This window comes from Lagenorhynchus albirostris, chromosome 3 (assembly GCF_949774975.1).
Source record: "Lagenorhynchus albirostris chromosome 3, mLagAlb1.1, whole genome shotgun sequence".
NCBI lineage: Eukaryota > Metazoa > Chordata > Mammalia > Artiodactyla > Delphinidae > Lagenorhynchus > Lagenorhynchus albirostris.
Genome location: NC_083097.1, coordinates 52,164,769 through 52,186,711, shown reverse-complemented (window position 1 = coordinate 52,186,711; position 21,943 = coordinate 52,164,769).

The following is a 21,943-nucleotide window of genomic DNA, read 5'->3' as shown; positions in this document are numbered from 1 at the left end:
CAACATAGAATATCCCATTTGAAGCAGTAAAAGTCCTGTTCAAACCAGCTCAGCACCTTTCATTTTTCTCTCCCTAACCAAAGTCTTGGATAGGATGTGGTAAAAAGATTCAGCTCCTTGTCCCTGTGTTTCTGTGCTTTATTGTCACTGGAAACATGTAGGCTTCACTTCATACAGACAAGAAACCAAGAACAGATTTAAAAACTCCAATTTAACCATTCTGGATTATTAATCTTTTATTTCAGGTCCAATTCTTGCCCCCTGACTATTCCCCTTATGTGACATTTTGGATTGTCTCTTACTTCTGGTTCACACTTACATGGGAAGTGGCCATTGAATGTCTGTTTATAACTCACAGGCCCAAGCCAGCAAGGTTCACTCCCACAGCCAACCTAAAAATCCTGGCCTGGGTCAAGCCCTGTGCTGTACTAGTGTGGAAAGGGGACTTACTCTGTGATGGAACATTGTATTTAGTTACGGGAGTGTTGCAAAGACAGATATTGATAAGCAAGGATATAAGATAATCAAGATGATGAAATATCTAGAAACACCATACCACAACAGATCTTAGCCAAAAGACAAAAAAGGAAGTGTTATCCAAGGAAAAGCTGAAGAAACTGAAAGAGTCTTACTTGGACAAGAAAAGGCAATGATGTGCGGTGGGCATGTTTGTGTTCTGCATGTGAACAGCTGTTATACAGAAAAGGGAATAGTCTTAATCCAATTCTATAAGTAGGAAATGCAAACGGGTGGAAGCTTTTGGGGGCACTTTGGGTTAATGAGAGGAAGAACTTAACAATTAAGAGGTATCTATTGCAGTCACGTTTACACACTGAAGAAAAGGTATTGTCCTTTGAAAAATTCAGAGGGAGAGTTGGCTTCAGGCTTGAGAGGAAAATGGAGTAAAAATAAAACAGGTAAGGAATCCAAAACATATTTGAGTCACTTTAAATCTCCAGAGGTTGGAGTATTTTAGGGTCAATTTCTTGGAAGAGGTTGGTTTTCTAAGTATTTTGAAGAATAGAATGGAGATGAGGGACTTTCCTGGTGGCTCAGTGGTTAAGAATCCACCTGCCAATGCAGGGGACACAGGTTCGAGCTCTGGTCTGGGAAGATCCCACATGCCACAGAGCAACTAAGCCCACGAGCACGACTACTGAAGCCTGCACACCTAGAGTCTGTGCTCCACAACAAGAGAAGTCACTGCAATGAGAAGCCCGTGCACCACAATGAAGAGTAGCCCCCGGTCACCACAACTAGAGAAAGCCTGTGCGCAGCAATGAAGACCCAGTGCAGCCAAAAATAAATAAATAATATAAATAAATTTATTTAAAAAAATAATTTCTAAAAAAAATAAGAATGGAGATGATTTTCAGGGAAACAGTGGTAGACTGTTCAACACAATACAGCTGGGGTTGAGAGAAGAGAATATTGGGTGTAGTAAGGGGCTCTCTGACTAGAATCGAACAAGAAGTGTACAAAAGGTTGAAAGGATACAAAATTCAAGACAGTGGCAGAGCAACTGATAAGTCTTATTCTAGCTCTCAAGGTATTTATAAAACACTTTAGTTCACAGAATCCTAAAATTTCCTAAATGTTTATTTAAATGTAAAATAAGATCTGCTTATCTGGAAAAGAATTATTATATTGTTTACAAAAATATATTGATATGTTATTAAAACATCAGGTCATTGAATAATTTGTCAAAAAGTTTATGAGAATATTTATAGACCTGACTTCTCTAAAGAAAATATTGAGGACTTCCCTGGTGGTGCAGTGGTTAAGAATCCGCCTCCCAATGCAGGGGGCACGGGTTCAGTCCCTGGTCCGGGAAGATCCCACATGCCATGGAGCTACTAAGCCCGCGAGCCACAACTACTGAGCCCATGTACCACAGCTACTGAAGCCTGCGCACCACAACTACTGAAGCCCATGTGCCTAGAGCCTGTGCTCTGCAACAAGAGAAGCCACGGCAATGAGAAACCTGCGCACCGCAACGAAGAGTAGCCCCTGCTCGCCACAACTAGAGAAAGCCCGCATGCAGCAACGAAAACCCAATGAAGCCCAAAATAAATAAATTTATAAATAAATCGAATATCAAGATACTATGCTATAAGGACTTCCCTGGTGGTCCAGTGGTTAAGAATCGGTCTTGCAATGCAGGGGACTCCAGTTTGATCCCTGGTGAGGGAACTAAGATCCCACATGCCACCGAGCAATCAAGCCCTCACGCTGCAACTACTGACCCTGCATGCCACAACTAGACAGAAGCCAGTGCACCACAACAAAGAGCCCGCCTGCCGCAACAAAAGATCCTGCGTGCCACAACTAATACCGCACACAGCCAAAAAAGTAAAATAAATAAATAAATATATTTTTAAAAAGATACTATGCTATAACATATGTTTCTTTATGTACAGCACATCTTTGGGAAAAGATACAAGGAATTGGTAGTAATTACCTCTAGGAGGGAGACCTAAAGAGCAGGTAGGTGTTGAGGTGGGAAGGAGAATCTTCATTTCATACCTTTTGAAACTACTTGAAATTTTATAACATATTACTTACTCAACTTGAAATTATTAATAAAATAGTAACCTTTTATTCCTGCTTAAATCAATATCAAAAGTTTCAAAGACTATATACATTTTCCCATCCATCTGACTGTTGGTTTTAATTTCCCTCCCTTTCCACATAATTTGGATCCTGTTTTAACATGTTCCTTTTGACAAGGAACATGGCTAAATAAAATCGCTATTTGATCTAACTTGTTATTTGAGGGCAAGCCCTTGAACCAGACTTATCTTCTTTTCCTTGCTATCGGTCACTGTGGCACCTAGATAGGAAAATTCCTGAGGCAGAAGTGACTAGAAGTAATGTAAGTGAACACCTTTCAATATGTCCAGTCTTCTCTGTTCCCACTGCTACTACCTTAACCTGGCGCATCACATAATCTCTCATGGTTACCTCCACAGTCTCCTCACTGGCCTCTCTATCTTTAGTCCTTTCTCTCTCCAATTTTTTCTCCACATTGTGGCCAGTGATCTAATCACGTTACCATCATTCTTAGGAAGAAGTCCAGACCTCAGCCTTTCAGGATGTGGTCCCTGCCTGTTCATCATCATCTCTTGCCACTCCCCACTTCTATGCTCCAGCCTTCCCATCCTTGGCCCTCTCTTACTTCTGGAATGGTCGGCTACACCATCTTCACCTGGCTAACTCTTATTTTTGAGTTCACATAGATATCACATCCCCTGGAAAGCCTCTCAGCCCCCCAACTCTGGGTTAAGAAACCCTCCCAGTTACTTCCAGAGCATTCTGTACTTCCTTTCATTGTCTGTTATTTCACTGCACTGGACTTACTTTACTTTCCCTGCTTCCCACATAACTCTCACCTCCAAGAAGACAGGGACTGTATGCATGTGCTCACGGGTATACCCCCAGACTTTAGCACAAATCTCGGAATGGATAAACACAAGTCAATTAGAGGAATATTCATGAGAGAGGAACTATTCTTTCTTATGTGTTGAAAAATAAGATTATCATATTTGGTAATGAAGACTCGCCTGACAGGAACATCAGATAAGAGGGATCTTATCAGTTTAATTTATTGTGTTAATATAGTTTTGTTCATGAATATTGCCTTTACTGAATTCCTGGAAGGAAGACATTAGAATGTTTCCTCTAGGTTGAGGGTATATTTGTGTCCAGGATATGTATTAATAAGGCTGGCTCTGCTATTAGAGAATTCTATGGTTTAAGAATACCTGGATATCTAATTGTATTTGATTAGAACTTCATTAAATTTTCCTAAAAATCGCCTTTTGCTCGCCACTGCTCTTTTTCTTCTTTTTTAAAAAAATTTTTTTACAGTGGGTCCTTGTCCGTTATCTATTTTAAATATAGCAGTGTGTACATGTGAATCACAAACTCCCAGTCTCCCCACCACCACTCTTTTTCTTATAGCTCCTACTTCTCCACAAAATACTCCTAAATAACCTCTTTCCAGTTTATAGTATTTTATCCTAATATGAACACATGCTTTTACCTCTGAATAAAATAGTTGAAATTCACTTCTGATAAAATAATACACTTGTAGTTTCTCAATTTTAAGATGACAAAGATTTTTTTTCTTTACAAGGAAGAAGCAAACATGAAATTAAATGTAGCCAACAATTTTGAGACTCATCACAATTTCAGATACATTATAATCTGTCTTAAGTACATGCATATACACGTACAAACGTTCATTTGAAGAAATAAATGAAAGAAAATACAGCAAAATATTAACATTGCTGGGATGTAGAATTATGATGAATTTTTCTTTTCTTCTTTCACTTTTTCCCAATGTTTCTACAAGAGGGAGGGCTACATTCTCTGCATCATCAACAAAAATTAATAAACTTAAAAAAATAGGTTTGAACACGTTTTCTGCCCGATGCTTGAGGTCTCTGAGTTCTAAATGAAATGAATCTCAGAAAATGAATTAGGGCCTCTGACCTAACTGCACATTCTAATACAAATAGGACATTACAGAAATCACTTTCTGAGAGCCTACAGATAGTACTAGATTTTGTGACTAATTGATTAAATTTGTTAATGGTGGAAAACTTGTTTAGTGGGTGTTCAGTACATGTTCTTCTTTCCTTCTCAAGCTCGTGATGCCCAAGAAAAGAACAAAACAGCTCAGGAACAGTGTTTTCCTTCTATTTCTTTTACCTGTAACATTTCTTGCCCAAACAAAAGTCTCCAGATCTTATGGATCCCTTTTCTTTACAAAAATGTAAACAAATATCTTGGAAAATGGCACTTTGAACAAAGCAAAGTTAACTTCAGTTCTTGAACAGTGTGCCTGAGTGCTGCCTCACTGGTTTACAGGAGCACTGAATTCCCAGAAGGGACAGGATAGAGGTTTTACCTTAGGAGAAATACCCCATACAATTCACATTTGTACATTTCAAAGCACTTTTTAAAAAGCTCATTAGGTAGAAGAAACATGGGAAAAAGCACGGGCTCCCTCAGTTAGTAGTACAGAGCTCCCCAAAAAGAAAAAACTATTTTTTCCTGTTTAATGATTTCTTTTATTGAAGTATAATTGATGTATAACATTATATGTTTCAGGTATACAACAGAGTGATTCACAATTTTTAAAGCTTATACTCCATTCACAGTTATTATAAAATATTAGCTATATTGCCTGTGCAAGAAAATATTCTGACCTACTCACCACATGTTCTTTTAATACTTGCCTAATCTTGGGCACTTAACCTTGAACTTAAAAGCCTGTAAATTCTGATAGCAATAATGATACACTGCTTCAGTGTTGTCTTTTTGATTGCATATTTATATATTTTTAGCCTTTTTCAAGAAAGAAGTCAATTGCTTTTTAAAAAAATTAACCGATTCTTTTTTTCCCAACATACCTCCATAAAGTAGCTCTTACCCACCTCCATGGCTCCAGCCACCATCTCTATGCCAAGGGCTCCCCGTTCTACATCTCTTGCTCAGATTCCTCTCCTTAGCCCAAGATGATCGACTGCCAGCTAGATATATCAATTTGGATATAACAGAACCACCTTGTGCTGTATATTCAAAACTTATCATCTTCTTCCCATACCTCCTCTCATCTTCAGTTTCCTACCTAGGTGAATGGCCTTACCATCGACCTAGTTTCCCAAGCCAGCCACCTGTCATCTTTGATCTATCCCTGTCCATCATTTCTCGCATCCAAATGCCAAGTCTTGCTGCTTTTGCTTGCTAACATATCTCAAATCACTTCTCCCCACCACCACTGCCACTAACAGTCCAGGCCATTTCTCACCTCAGTAACTGCAAAAAGCTTCCAAATCACTTCCTTGCCTTTGGTCTCTATCCTTGAAAATCCAATCTACACATTGTGGCTAGAGTGATCGTTCTAAAACATAAACCTAATCATGTCTCTCTCCTGCTATAAATAGATAGTACTAGATAGCCATTACCCTTGGAATTAAGTCCAAATTTCTCAACCTAGCTTTATAAAATTTTCATGATCTGGTCCCCACTTATTTCTATAGCTTCATCCCCTCCAATCTCCCCTTCTCCCAAACCTTGCTGTAGTCAGTGAGTTTCTTTTTTGTGGGCTCAATTATTTCCTGGTCTTTGTCTATACTACACTCACCACTTGGAACACTCTTGCTTCCCTGCATCACCTGATATTGGTTATCAACTACACTCAGTCTCAGATCTCGGTGTAAGTGCCATGTTCCCCAGGAAGCATTTTCAGCATTACACCCACCCTAGACTAAGGTGCCCCTTCTTACTCCTGACACCCCATACTTATTCTCGTATTTTAATTTTTTGTTTATTTGTCTAGGTCCCCCTACTAGATTGTTAGCCCCCTAAAGACAAATACAATATCTTGTTTACTTTTATATCTCTTGTAAAGTGATCTTGTCTTGCAAAGAACCCACTAAAGTTCTGGAACCAGTAAGCAAGCTCTCAATTAACATTTGTTGAGCTAATGAATAAAGTAGGAGTAACAGGTTCCCTGGCTACTAGAACATTTATAAATAAAGCTTGAGTTACATTGACTGCTTGCATTAGCAAGTAAACCTTCAGATGTAGACCAGATTGGGGAAAATCAGAACTTGGACTTGATGGAGGGCCTAGTCTAGATTAAGTTCCCTCATCAGTTTGAAGCATGTGACTTAAAAAGCTCCTAATCCCTGATTCTGACAGAAGTAACTTCATCTTTAAAATGGGTTATAGGTGAAAAACTGAAGGCATTTCCATTAAGATCAGGAACAAGACAAGGTTGCCCACTCTCACCACTCTTATTCAACATAGTTTTGGAAGGTTTAGCCACAGCAATCAGAGAAGAAAAGGAAATAAAAGGAATCCAGATCGGAAAAGAAGAAGTAAAGCTGTCACTGTTTGCAGATGACGTGATACTATACATAGAGAATCCTAAAGATGCTACCAGAAAACTACTAGAGCTAATCAATGAATTTGGTAAAGTAGCAGGATAGAAAATTAATGCACACAAATCTCAGGCATTCCTACACACTAATGATGAAAAATCTGAAAGTGAGATCAAGAAAACACTCCCATTTACCATTGCAACAAAAAGAATAAAGTATCTAGGAATAAACCTACCTAAGGAGACAAAAGACCTGTATGCAGAAAATTATAAGACACTGATGAAAGAAATTAAAGATGATACAAATAGATGGAGAGATATACCATGTTCTTGGATTGGAAGAATCAACATTGTGAAAATGACTCTACTACCCAAAGCAATCTACAGATTCAATGCAATCCCTATCAAACTACCACTGGCATTTTTCATGGAACTAGAACAAAAAATTTCACAATTTGTATGGAAACACAAAAGACTCTGAATAGCCAAAGAAATCTTGAGAACAAAAAACAGAACTGGAGGAATCAGGCTCTCTGACTGCAGACTATACTACAAAGCTACAGTAATCAAGACAGTATGGTACTGGCACAAAAACAGAAAGATAGATCAATGGAACAGGATAGAAAGCCCAGAAATAAACCCACACACATATGGTCACCTTATCTTTGATAAAGGAGGCAGGAATGTACAGTGGAGAAAGGACAGCCTCTTCAATAAGTGGTGCTGGGAAAACTGGACAGGTACATGTAAAAATATGAGATTAGATCAATCCCTAACACCATACACAAAAATAAGCTCAAAATGGATTAAAGACCTAAATGTAAGGCCAGAAACTATCAAACTCTTAGAGGAAAACATAGGCAGAACACTCTATGACATAAATCACAGCAAGATCCTTTTGGACCCACCTCCTAGAGAAATGGAAATAAAAACAAAAATAAACAAATGGGACCTAATGAAACTTCAAAACTTTTGCACAGCAAAGGAAACCATAAACAAGAACAAAAGATAACCCTCAGAATGGAAGAAAATATTTGCAAATGAAGCAACTGACAAAGGATTAATCTCCAAAATTTATAAGCAGCTCATGCAGCTCAATAACTAAAAAACAAACAACCCAATCCAAAAATGGACAGAAGACCTAAATAGATATTTCTCCTAAGAAGATATACAGACTGCCAACAAACACATGAAAGAATGCTCAACTTCATTAATCATTAGAGAAATGCAAATCAAAACTACAATGAGATATCATCTCACACCAGTCAGAATGGCCATCATCAAAAAGTCTAGAAACAATAAATGCTGGAGAGGGTGTGGAGAAAAGGGAACCCTCCTGCACTGTGGGTGGGAATGTAAATTGATACAGCCACTGTGGAGAACAGTATGGAGGTTCCTTAAAAAACTACAAATAGAACTACCATATGACCCAGCAATCCCACTACTGGGCATATACCCTGAGAAAACCATAATTCTAAAAGAGTCAGGTACCAAAATGTTCATTGCAGCTCTATTTACAATAGCCCGGAGATGGAAACAACCTAAGTGTCCATCATCGGATGAATGGATAAAGAAGATGTGGCACATATATACAATGGAATATTACTCAGCCATAAAAAGAAATGAAATTGAGCTATTTGTAAAGAGGTGGATAGACCTAGAGTCTGTCATGTAGAGTGAAGTAAGTCAGAAAGAGAAAGGCAAATACCATATGCTAACATATATATATATATATATATATATATATATATGGAATGTAAGAAAAAAAAAAGTCATGAAGAACCTAGGGGTAAGACAGGAATAAAGACACAGACCTACTAGAGAATGGACTTGAGGATATGGGGAGGGGGAAGGGTAAGCTGTGACAAAGCGAGAGAGAGGCATGGACATATATACACTACCAAACGTAAGGTAGATAGCTAGTGGGAAGCAGCCGCATAGCACAGGGAGATCAGCTCGGTGCTTTGTGACCTCCTGGAGGGGTGGGATGGGGAGGGTGGGAGGGAGGGAGACGCAAGAGGGAAGAGATATGGGAAGATGTGTATATGTATAACTGATTCACTTTGTTGTAGAGCGGAAGCTAACACACCATTGTAGAGCAATTATACTCCAATAAAGATGTAAAAAAAGAAAAGGGTTATAAACTAGGCAAAGTGAGTTGCCTATTCTCTTCTTTGGAGCATTCTTCTAGGGATTAGATGGTTTCAACCTTAGATTCCAGAAAAACAGATAGGGAAGAGAAGATGAAGTTTACTGCTAGAGAACAATGCAGTGACTGCATTTCTGAATGCATGGATCGAACAGTTGGAATATTTTTATGGGAATATACCAGAAACAGAGGTGAACAAGAGACAATGCCTCTGCTGAATGAAAGGGAAGAGTCAGACAACAAACAAAGAAATAAATCAACAAGATAAAATCAGAAAGTGATCAATGCTATGATGCCAAAACAGGGTGATGTGCTAGGAGGTAAGGTTGGGAGGCGGCTGCTGACAATAGGGGGTGAGCAAAGGCCTCTTTGAAGGGGTGACTTTTGAGCTGAGATCTGAATGGTGAAAAGGAGGCTGGCATGTAAAGAAATGAAGGAAGAACAATCCTGCTGGAAGGAATAGCAAGTGCAAAGACTAAATCTTCAAGTTCAAGGAACAGAGGTAAGAACAGTATGAACGAGGGTGCGTGGGTGCAGATGAGAGCAAGGAGGTGGGCAGGGGCCGACTGAGCAAGGCCTATGGCCTGTGGTGGGGAGTTTGGGTTTAATCATCAGCACACTGGGAAACCACTGGAGGGTCCTCACACGTAATTGACTTTACCTGAATATCCTTGAATTTATAGACTGAGGATGAAGGAGTTAAAAAGTGAAAAAAGAAAAAAAGTATTTTTTTAACCTCTCCTATTTAAACTAAAACCATACATCTGTGCTTTTCAGCATTTCAATACTCAGAATGAATTGCTGACATATTAAAATGCATTTATTATATATTTTATTTCCCTAATTGAAGGAAACTTAGAATATCCCTGTCATTAGTGAGTCTAGCTAAAGAATCAATATTCCCTGCACACTTTTATTTTTTCACCGTTACTACCCAATGGGAGATTAGAAAGTAATTTTGTTTAAGAACTAAAAGTAATTACTAATTTTAACCTATTCTGCTCCCATGTGGTTATCACAATTAAAATCAGAATTTATAACAGTCACATCCAACCAGAATTCAGGTTTTAAAACCTTTCATTCTGGACGTTTAAGTGAACAGCTGAAATCTTGAAAATCTTCTCTGTTTAATTACAATTTTCACAGCCTTTCTAGTGAAACTATGAGGTTTAAAGGTGAATTGAATCTGAGTGCAATTAAAAAGTTGTTTGGACGGCATTCCTTGCTAGGAAATGTTATCTACATAGTGTTTGTTGCTGATTATAAAGCTTGGTTTGTTATCTAAAAATCAGAAACTTTATGTGGTTCTGTCAAAATAAAAATGTAATAATATACTGTAGGACTGAAAAAATATTTGTTTTCCTGAGGAGCTCAAAGCACTTCACCAATGTTTTCTCATTAGTCCTCACCATTTCCCCAAGGTGAGTAGATGGAAATTGTTATGTACATTCAATAGATGGGGGAACAAGGCCAAGAGAAATGAATGAACATGCCCAAGGTCATAGAATACGTCAGAGGCAGGGGAGGGATGAATCTCAGGTCTTCTAATTCCCAGGGATCTGGCATTTTGTAATGTAGGGCAAGGTACCAAAACCAGTGCTTGTTTGGTTTGGTACATTTACATTTCCATGTATACAATTACAGTGAACTAAAAATAAGACATCTGTTCTAGGGCATATCTATATTTGTTTGGTGTTTACACTGGCAATAACTCTTAACTGTTATTTTTAAATGAATATTTATTCATTTAAGGGTCTAAAAAATGTGGTAAGATTAAAATATTTATTTCATATATTGCATGTGCGTTGCCTGCTAGGAACCTATCTGGCTATACGATCATTTTGCTAAAGACTACATTTGTTGCCTGCTATTTAAGGAATTAGAAATATAAAAATACACACACACACACACACACACACACACACACACACACACACACTTCATTGCATCATTTTCTCATGGAATGTTTTTCCTCCATAATAGGATATTTGAAACTTTGAAACTTGTGGGCTCCTAGAAAGCTAGGATTTTGTCTAAGCTTTGGATTTTGGGTTTTAAAGTTTATACGTCCTTTCATATTAGTATATATTTGTACTTCTTTGCCTTTTTATCTCTCTTCCATGTCTGAATCTTTATTGTAAAACAATTCCAAACACATATAAGCATAGCAAGATAGTACAGTAAACCTCCATTTACACCCTGATCACAATTATATGTAATTATAATTATAAAAACTTTGCAACCTCTTTTGCCTCTGCTGAACTTTCAAAAAGTAAACCTCAGACTTCGTTATCTCACTCCTGTATACTTTACCTATGAATCTCCAAAAATAAAACTTTAAAATCATAGTCATAATGCCATTATCACACCGAATACTTAAAAATAGTGCCTTTGTATTATCTAAAATCCATTCCTTAATAAAATTTCTCAGATTGTTCAAATCAGGATCCAAACACGTGGCATTTGGTTGTTGTTCCACCTCTCTCCATTTTTCTTCATCCACTGCTGTTGACTACAGTGGGATCTCCGTATCTGTGGGTTCTGCATCTGAGGATTCAACTAACCATGGATCAAGAATATTTAGGAAAAAAATTCCAGAAAGTTCTAAAAAGCAAAACTTGAATTTGGCACGCACTGGCAACTATTTACATAGCGTTTACGTTGTACTAGGTATTATAAGTAATCTAGAGATGAATTAAAGTATACAGAAGGATGTGCGTAGGTTATATGCCAATTCTACACCATATTAAATAAGGGATTTGAACTTTCTTGAATTTTGGTGTCCTTGGGTGTCCTTGAACCAATCCCCTGCAGATACCAAGAGACTGTAGTTGCAGAAATCAGTTAAGTTGCCCTGAAGAATGTCCCACATTCTGAAGTTATCTGTTTGCTTCTTTGTGGTATTATTCAATTTATTCTCTATCTCCCGTATTTACTAACTCTAGAGTCTTGTTTATATTCAAGTTCATTTTAAAAAAATTGTTGCTCCAAGAACACTTCATGGAGGTACTGTGAGCAATCTATTATATCATATGAGGAAGCCCACAATGTCTGGTTGTTCCACTCTTAGTAATGCCACGATTATTAGAGGGTTCATATGGTGACAGGCTGATTCCTCCATTGTTAAGTTCCCCATCAGCTTTTCAACTAATGGTAGCAACCACAGATGATCTTTGCCTGAATCAGTTATTCATGGGTTTCAAATAATTATTTCCTATCTTTCCTTTCACATTTATTAGTAGAAATTCTTCTGTAAGGAAGAAACTTTCCTCATCAACTAAGCCTGTTAGGTTAAAGAAAGTATTAATTCTTTCCTTTTATTTGACAATGGGTTGGTATCCTAGTTACATCCATTGGTGTCCAATGAGGTAGGTTTCAATTAATTGCATTCATGATTTTTCTTGATACTGAAATTCATGCACTGAATTTTTATTTCTAACAACAGCAAATAGTGAAAGAAAGTAATACAGGTGGAGTACTTGCTACATATAAGTTTTGGGGGAAATCAATGGAACAGCACATAGACCTCTGTCTCTAGTGCAAAGTATTTCACCATCTCAACCGAACTTTTGCTTTCTTGGGCTTTCTCCTACTCATGGGTATGAATGGGATATAGAACCAAAGAGGAGAGAAAAGCAGAAAAGAAGCCAGGTAGAAACAAGAGGGGGAGAACTGCGATTAATGGTCCAAAGCCAAGTATACTGGAAAAAAAGAAATACAATTAAACAAGCATTTCAGAAAATACTTCTATACAATCCAGGATCTCTTGAAGGGAATGAACAACTATAGAAAGTTCTTTATACCTCTGTTCAAGGCATATGTAATGAGCTTTATCAGTATTTTGCTTTAATAATTGTATAATTAATTGGTGAAAGTAGCTAAAATGGGGAGATGCTGGTGACCAGGACTTCTTGCAACGCCGAAATCTTTCACATTGTATATCAAAGCAAGATCACTAGGGAGAAATACCCTTATAAACTCATGAGCCAAGGCCGATTGTACTTTTGGTTTACCTATGAGCCCACAGGGTTTGTGGAATACTAACATTAAAAGGGAACATAGTCCTGTTTACGCAGCCACCACAGGCCTAACTGGTTGGATAACTTCTTTCTAGTAACAATGCTTTATTCTACAACAGTATATTTTTTATTGTAGGTGTCAGAGGTAATTTTATCTTTTGTTCATGTACAAAATGAGGTCGGAGACTAGCTTTCAGCAATGAAATTTATAACATTTTAAAACTTTAACATTAGAGACGTTTACATAATATGAGATATTTTAAAAAATGTAAAAGGTAAGGTTAATTCACAATATGTTTTGAATGGTCCAGAAATTCATGTTGAAAATCTTCCCTCAGAATAAGAACACTTTGTTTTTAGCTCACCTTCCATTATTGGATATTAATCCCTTAAGGTGTAAAACTTTTCTCTGACCTGCCAAGTTACACATTCTAAAATCAAAGCTTATAATACAGCTTGACATTCCTCAAAGATAAACAGCATTAGGGACAAAGGCTTTAGAATATTTAAAGACAAGGTAGGAGTAGTAAATTACTGACCTTTTATAGAGAACAGTCTTAAATAGTGTCTTTTTCTAAAAACAGTTGAAAAGAATCTTGACACTCAATTCTGCTATCAAGTTAGTGGTAGCCCTTTTGTGGAAAGTTATCCAAAGGTTAGACTGGCAAAGTTTGAATAATGAGTTCCCAGGGGTTAAAGTGGAAATAATTGATTTGGGTGTCTTGACAGTATTTCTCATTCAGTAGCATATACATTTGTGGATGGACAGATGAGAGTACACATGAAGTGTAAAGATCTTTGTACCACATATTAATGCCCACTAGGGATAATTCACCATGCAAGAGGTACTAAGCAACCGAATGACTTGGCTGTTTGATGTCAGTCAGCCTACGTCATCTGCCACACCAGCTATGGTGTAACGGGCACATGAACACAGAGCCATGGAGGAAGATGGAGGCTAGGTATGAGCCCGAGTTCATGGGCTGCCACTTGCCAGATCTGATCTAAGTGTCACTGCCAAATGGGCAACATGTCAGCAACAGAAACCAATGCTGAGTCACTAGTGCAACCCAAAGAGACAAAAGAGCTACTCGGTAAGAAGTTGAATACACAGGGCCCCTTCCACTCAATATTTTCCTGATAATAAGAGGCAAATATTCTGGCTATATGTTAGCTTTTCCTGCCTACAGAGCCTCTGCCAGTGTAACTATCCAAGAGCTTATGGAGTGTTTGCTCCACAAACATGAGATCCCTCATAACAGCTGTGAGACCAGGGGACCCACTTTACAGCAAAGTAAGTGTGAGAGTGGGCCCATGACCATGGAATTCTCCTGACTACTTAGCACTTACCATACCAACCAGAATGTGCTGACCAGATAGAGAATTGGAATGGCTTGCTAAAGACATGCTTAAGAGCCAGCTCAGAGCCAATACTTTGTAAGAATGGGGCATCACCTTGCAGGGTGCAACACCTTCACTAGGAAAAATTCATGAGACTGAGAACCAAGGAATCAAAGCAGGAATGACCCTAGTTACCATTACTCCCAATAACCCACCTGGGGAGTTCATGCCGTCCATCCCCATTACATTTGGCTCTGCAGGGTCAGAGCCTCTGATCCCCAAAGGGGGAATACTTCCCCCAGGAGACACAATAAGAGTCCCATTGAACCATTAGCAGGTTGTGCCTGAGCATTTCAAGCTCCTTGTGTAGAGAGACCAGCAAGCAAGTAGAGGAGTCTCTATTTAGGGAGCAATAATTGACACTGATAGTCAATAGGAGGCAGGGCCTCTATTACACAACCGGGGCATGGAGGAACATGTTGTGGAACTCAGGTGATCTGCTTAAACACCTCTTGTTATACCCTCAGCAAAGTGTGATGAAAATAGATGAGAGAAGTATCCCTAGCCAGAGACGAGGAGCTCATTCCCCTTAGGGATGAGAACTGGATCATGCCACCATGTAAGCCAGCAAAACCAGCAGAGATGCTGGCTGAGAACAAGGGGGTTCTCTAATGGTTAGTGGAGGAGAGAGAGAGTATCAGTTGTAGGGCCAAAACCAGTCTCAGCAGCAGGGGTATTGTTTGTTCCACCAGCCTTGCCATTCTAAGGAGGAGAGGCCCACTGGAGGCACAGGAAGCAGTGAATCCAAGCAGCACAAGGAATAGTCTTGCAGGGATTGCCTCAGCTGCAGAGATCCACCTTACCCAAGGTCACATCCTTCTGGGGGTACCCATATCCAATGACTAATGGAGGTGAGAAGATAAAGGCCTGGCTGACGTGGCCCAGTGTGGGACAACTCGGGGAGATGATTTCAGCTCCAGAGCTCCCCAAGGAATGGGCTGACGCTGCCAGGCTTGCATCACAGCTTGACTTCTCTCTCTGCCCCATTCTTTTTCTCCTTCTCTAATAAATATTCCTAACACTAAGCTCTGCCTCAGAGTCCACCTCTCAGAGTACCCAAAGTGTGAGTACTAGTTACAGAGAATCCTGCTTTCATGAATCTTCCTCAGTCTGCCAACATCTTTTGTTAGTCATGTCCACGTGGGGCCTATAGATTGCGCAGGCAAAATTGGCCCCTGGCGTCTCTGTGCCACCACAGCCCTGAGTTTATTCCTTTCACTATAGCACTCACTATGTCGTGCTGAATTGTCATTTATGTCAGAGTGTCAGCTGCCTCTCCAGACTGTCAGTCTCCCTCTTGAAACCAAGGATCCTTTCCTCACCAACCTTTGTCTTCCCAGTGCCTAGTGCATAATCAGTGCTCAGACAACGTGTTTGAATAGTAATGAATAAAGGGAGAAGCCTTAACTTTCAACAAGGTATTTCACTCCTTCTTGAAGTCCTAAGCCCTTCATGAAATGACAAAAAAAGATCTTCATTAGAGTGTCTTCTCTGTTTGACTCTATGTCAAGGAAAGTCATACTGATCACATCAGAATTTATTTTCCCTTCGTGTTGGGTATGAATCAAGTGACAAATGGCTACCCGCAGCAAAGCAGCCATAGATTTTCCAAGCAGGGGGAAAGGGTGAATGAGCTCTGTCAGCTCCTCTGGTCCACATCCTGGAAGTCCCTACCTTTCTGCTGACATAAGAAGCTGTCGTGTACTGAGAAGCTGATTTTCACCAAGCACACGGCTAGGTCAGGGGTCAGACAGGAAAGACAGTCCTATCCTAGGAAGGCTAATCTAATGAGGAAGACAGACGGGTAAATACAGCTTGGGTGTAGATAAGCCAAGTTCTTCCTAAAACACCTGTAGACAGTATCAATACCAGGATGAGAATGAAATGTGAAGTATTATTATTTTTTTTGGCTGTGTTGGGTCTTCGTTGCTGCCTGTGGGCCTTCTCTAGTTGCAGCGAGAGGGGGCTACTCTGCATTGGGGTGCGCAGGCTTCTCATTGCAGTGGCTTCTCTTGTTGCAGAGCACAGCCTCTAGGCACGCCGGCTTCAGTAGTTGTGGCACGCGGGCTCAGTAGCTGTGGCTCACAGGCTCTAGAGTGCAGGCTCAGTAGTTGTGGCACACGGGCTTAGTCGCTCCATGGCATGTGGGGTCTTCCTGGACCAGGGCTCTAACCCGCGTCGCCTGCATTGGCAGGCGGATTCTTAACCACTGTACCACCAGGGAAGTCCCGGAGTTTTTGAAATGAAATAATAAAAGCCAACAATAACTAGAGTTTCACTGGAGATACACACCCATACCCACCACCACTCCCCACCTCCTCAACACACACACATTTTCTCCATAAGTAAGTGGCTAAGGAATCACAAACCTTTCCAGCAGAAGGTAGTTGTAGAAAGGGCAGGTTACTTACTGGGAAAATAAATTAATGATGAAGTGATAATGAAGAATTTGTGCATCAGAAGCTCTAGGAAGATTGTACCAAATATGAACTAAGGGACCAAAAGGGGATGCCAGAGGGCTCATGTTCTTTCTTTCTTCTCTCCACTTAGAGGGGGATATGGAGTCAGCGGATAGACAGAGAAAAGAGTGGATTCATAGTTCTTTCTTATAAAATGAGAAGCTATCAAAATAGTATTATCCAACAGTTTTAAATGCATAGGATAGGAGGAATAAAAAGCTTTTTACCAGGATATCAATTACTTACTTACACAAGGAAAAAGAATAAAGTGTCAGAAAGCTAATGCATCTTCTGGAAGACTAGAACAAGAGCTGACATCAAGATAACAAATTTTACACTAAATTAATGTGCTGCCCTTTGTCCACAATAAGGATGCTACAGCACTACCACCCACATCAGTAGGACTTCCTCTTTGAAGAATAACAGTGCATTTGACCTAAACCAGTTCTACTCTTTGACTCCTTGGTCAGGAGTGAGAACAGTAAGCAGGTTAGGAATTAGCAGGATCTAGAGTTAGATATTCACAGAAGATCACATGCTCATGGGAGAGCCCTGTCTAGGCAAGTGTCACTTTCAGAGGAACGTAATAAGGGAATATGCCAGAAGATAAACGGAATGTAGCTCTGATGGTTACCTCGCAGGTGCCTACGGCAACGCTCCAGGAAAGTTGCTATTAAGCTTTGGTCCTAAAGCTTACATTGGAACTGTAAGTCTTACAGCTGGGTAAATGGTGGGGAACCGGAGACCACTTCTCTTCTGACCTAAGGTCTACCCTGAAAGCATGCTCTCTCCGCTGAGCCCAGAACTGAATCTTGGTTTCCTCACCCCAATGGGGAAATGAGCCAAGGGGAGATAAGCTCGAGGAAAATTAACCAATTGAAAGAACATAGACTAACAACATGGATGAATCTCACAGACATAACAATGAGCAAAAGAAGCCAGACATAAACAGAGCATACTGTATGATTCCATTTTTATCAAAGTTCAAGAACAGCAAAACTAACATATGGTGATAAAAGTCAGAATAGTAGTTATCTCTGGGTCCCGGCTGGTGGGGGTGGTAGACACTCCCTGGGAAGGAATTCAGGGCATCTTTCTGGAGTGTGGGAAATGTGCCGTATCTTGACTTGGGTAGGGGTTACATGGGTGTATCCAATATGTAAAAATTCATTAAACCATACATTTAAATTTGTATACTTTATGTATGCCACATCTCAAAAAGTAGAAAAAACTTATTTTTTTTAACATCTTTATTGGAGTATAATTGCTTTACAATGGTGTGTTAATTTCTGCTTTATAACAAAGTGAATCAGCTATACATATACACCTATCCCTATATCCCCTCCCTCTTGCATGTCCCTCCCACCCTCCCTGTCCCACCCCTCTAGGTGGACACAAAGCACCGAGCTGATCTCCCTGTGCTATGCGGCTGCTTCCCACTAGCTATCTATTTTACATTTGGTAGTGTATATATGTCTATGCCACTCTCTCACTTCGTCCCAGCTTACCCTTCCCCCTCCCCATGTCCTCAAGTCCATTCTCTATGTCTGCATCTTTATTCCTGTCCTGCCCCTAGGTTCTTCATAACCTTTTTTTTTTGTTTTTTAGATTCAAAACGACTTATTTTTAACTCCATTTCTTTTTCCTTACACACACACACACACACACACACACACACTCACAGCACACAAGTTATATAGGCCAAATACCATGAGTTTATATCTGAGCTCCTCTTCCTCAGGAAACAGAGTGTGGTAGGGAGGGACAGCCTGGCGTTTCCCCTAGTGGTTGGTGCCAGGGATGTAGCAGCACATAACACAGTCCCAGACAAGGGGGCTGAATATGGGTAGAACTTCATTTCCTGGAACTTGGGAATGAGGGGGGCAGATCTGGAACGCTAAAAGAAAGGGGTATCTACAGAGACAAGACTAGGTACTTACAGGAACTAAAGAGACTTGCTAAAGAACACTGGGGTGCATATGTTCTTTCAAACCAAGTTTTTCTCAGGATGTATGCCCAGGAGTGTAATAACCTAAAAGGGAAAAGAATTTGAAAAAGAATAGATACATGTATATGTATAACTGAGTCACTTTGCTGTACACCTGAAACTAACACAATATTGTTAATCAATGATACTCCAACATAAAATAAAATAAAGAGAGAGAGATACTTGGCCACAAAAAGCTAGACCAGAGCTCTTTTCTGCCTGGAAGTTGCCAGAAGAAAAGAGGATCAAAAAGAGCAATGATTTTGCAGAACACCCTGGAGCTAAGAGCCAGGTTCAGTGATTCCCCTGGTCTAAGAACAGGATTAGCCCCAGAATCTGCAGTGGAATTAAACTACAGGTAGGAATTGTTCTGTGGCCCCATTTTTGTGAAAGGAGCCAGAGCAGTGATTAGAAATACCATCTGTAGCCAGAGAAACCAAAGGAAACTAACTCTCACCAAGGGATTAACCTGAAACCTTAGGCCCATTAGCATTGTATTTTAATCAAGAGTCTTCCAAAGAGGTAACAGGCACTCAAAACAAAAGCAATATTGAATCTTTTCAGGATATGAGATCTTGTGCATTACCTTTATAGCTTTCAGATTTGAGAAAAATGTAATGTGTCAGTGGCATAGTGCACATAATGGGATGGCAGAATGGCATCTCGCACTGCAATCAGTAGATCCATGAATAGAAGCATGGCTTGTCTCAGATCAGACATAGATGCTATTGTAACCAGAAGGACAGAGTGGCTCTCCGTGCAGTCATTTAAGGACAACGTTAACCATTTTAGCATGCAGAGACAACAATGCCGTCAGAAACAACAGCTGCATCAGAGAATGCACTACTCATCAGAGACAAGCACTGAACTGGGTAATCAAATAGAAGTCCAGTAAGTAATTTAGAGATTGTCCCAAGCTAGCTACTGGTCTTATTCATCAATGCCATTTATTAGAAGCATTTATTTTTCAGCCTGGACAAGAGTACGTGTTTATGAAGGTGAAAATACTACTCCCAGGGATAGGAACTGCTGCTGGATTTCCCTTCCTGAAATACCATTTTCAGGAAGCTCCTCCTCTGCTCACAATTGTTCATGGCTCTTCTTTCTGACATATCAGATATGCATCATTTCAAATGGTTTTCAGGATACTCCATTTCCGGCCTCATTCTCTGTAGCAATATTCTGACTGCTTAAGTGACTCCTTCTGCTTTGACCAGTTTAGAAAGCATTTGCTGGTGCTGTTTCCTTACCTGGACCACCCTCTCAGCTTCCCTCTCATCTGTTCAAACCCTGAGCATGATGCAGAACCCAGTTCTAGATTCCCCTTCTACGGATGTGGAACAGTTCTTTATTCAATCAACCTTCACTGAGTTCACCAAGTCCCTCAGCCCTTAGCCTTCCCAGACAAATTAACCCTTCATTTTATAGGAACAATCTTTTGGTTTTTGTTCTTGTTTGAGGTAGTCTTTTCCAGGACCTTAGAAGCCCCCATATGGCACCCATCCTACCTCTCCCCACCAAGAAGAACCCTATTGTAAATTTTTGTGGAAGAGTTTCTCTAGAGTATATAACTAGGAATGGAATTGTAGGTTGTAAGGTATATGCAACTTCAACTTTACCAAGTAATTTCAAACTGTTTTATAAAGTACTCATATCAATTTACATTCCTATCAGGGAAGTAGACTTTGAGACAGAGATTTCATGCAGAAAGGTTATTAGGGAGTACTCTTAGAATCAACATGTGTGGAGGGGAAGGGAATGAAGCAGGACTGGACAGAGGGAGAAGTTGGACTGTGATGCGATCTCAAGGAAAGCCTCAGCTCACCCAACCAGGAGCTGTGAAGCTGAGACACTTAGGAGCTGACCTATTTGGGCTAGAGGGCTAGACCTTTATAATTCCACATGAACAGGGAGAATACACAACTTAGGGCAAGACAATTCTTTTTAGCTGTTTTATGACACTTTGTCATAAATCAGTTTTCCATAATGTGTAATGTTGTTTCTGGGCTCACCAGTCTGTTTGTCTATTCTTCTACCAATACCATGTTGTCATAACCACTATTCCTGCATTGTAGCTATAAATCAATTTCGTGAGAATATTCTTAAAATATTGAGTCTTCCTATCTAAAAAGATGGTTTATATTGAAGTCTTCCTTAACGTCATTCAGTAAGTTTATAATCATCTCCATATAGGCACTTTATAATTTTGATTGCTATTGTAAATGGTGTGTTCCAACATCTTGTTGCTGGTGCTTACAGATACAATAAATTTTGAGTTTTCTCTAGCAATCTTACTAAATTCTTTTATTAATTCTAATAATTTTTCTGTAGATTCTTTTTAGTTTTCTGATCATCACATCTATTTCATATTATCGAACTGGCAACACTACATTTCAACAATAATTCATTGTAATACAAAGATGTCTAAAAACAAAGCTAATTATTCTCCTCCTCCCCTGCCACAGTCCACATTCTTCATCCTCCTGAGTTTCCAACCTTCTGTGCTTTTCTCCTTGTTCATTCACTGTGTGTATCAATATGCAGGTGGGTTTGTGGGCTTTTGCTGGAATAGGACTATAACAAACATTATTCGGCAACCTGGTTTTTTTCACCTATCTATTGTGAGGTTCCCTACCTCCACCTTTTATTCTAATATCTTTATACATTTTGCATAAATGATCTCATATCATGTATGCTGGCTGGGGTTTTATTTGTTTGTTTGTTTATTTGGTTGGTTGGTTTGAGTGCCTCACTCTTTAAAGAAACAAAAAACTGATTGTGGTTAATGAGCAGACCAAATATGAAGGATTTGACTCTCAATCAAAAGATTGCTGAACTAGTTACACATATAAGTTATAAGGTTTTTAAAAAATTTTTATTGGAGTGTAGTTGATTTATAATGTTGTGTTAGTTTCAAGTGTACAGCAAAGTGAATCAGTTATACATATATATACATCCGCTCTTATTTAGATTCTTTTCCCATATAGGCCATTACAGAGTATTGAGTAGAGTTCCCTGTGTTACACAGTAGGT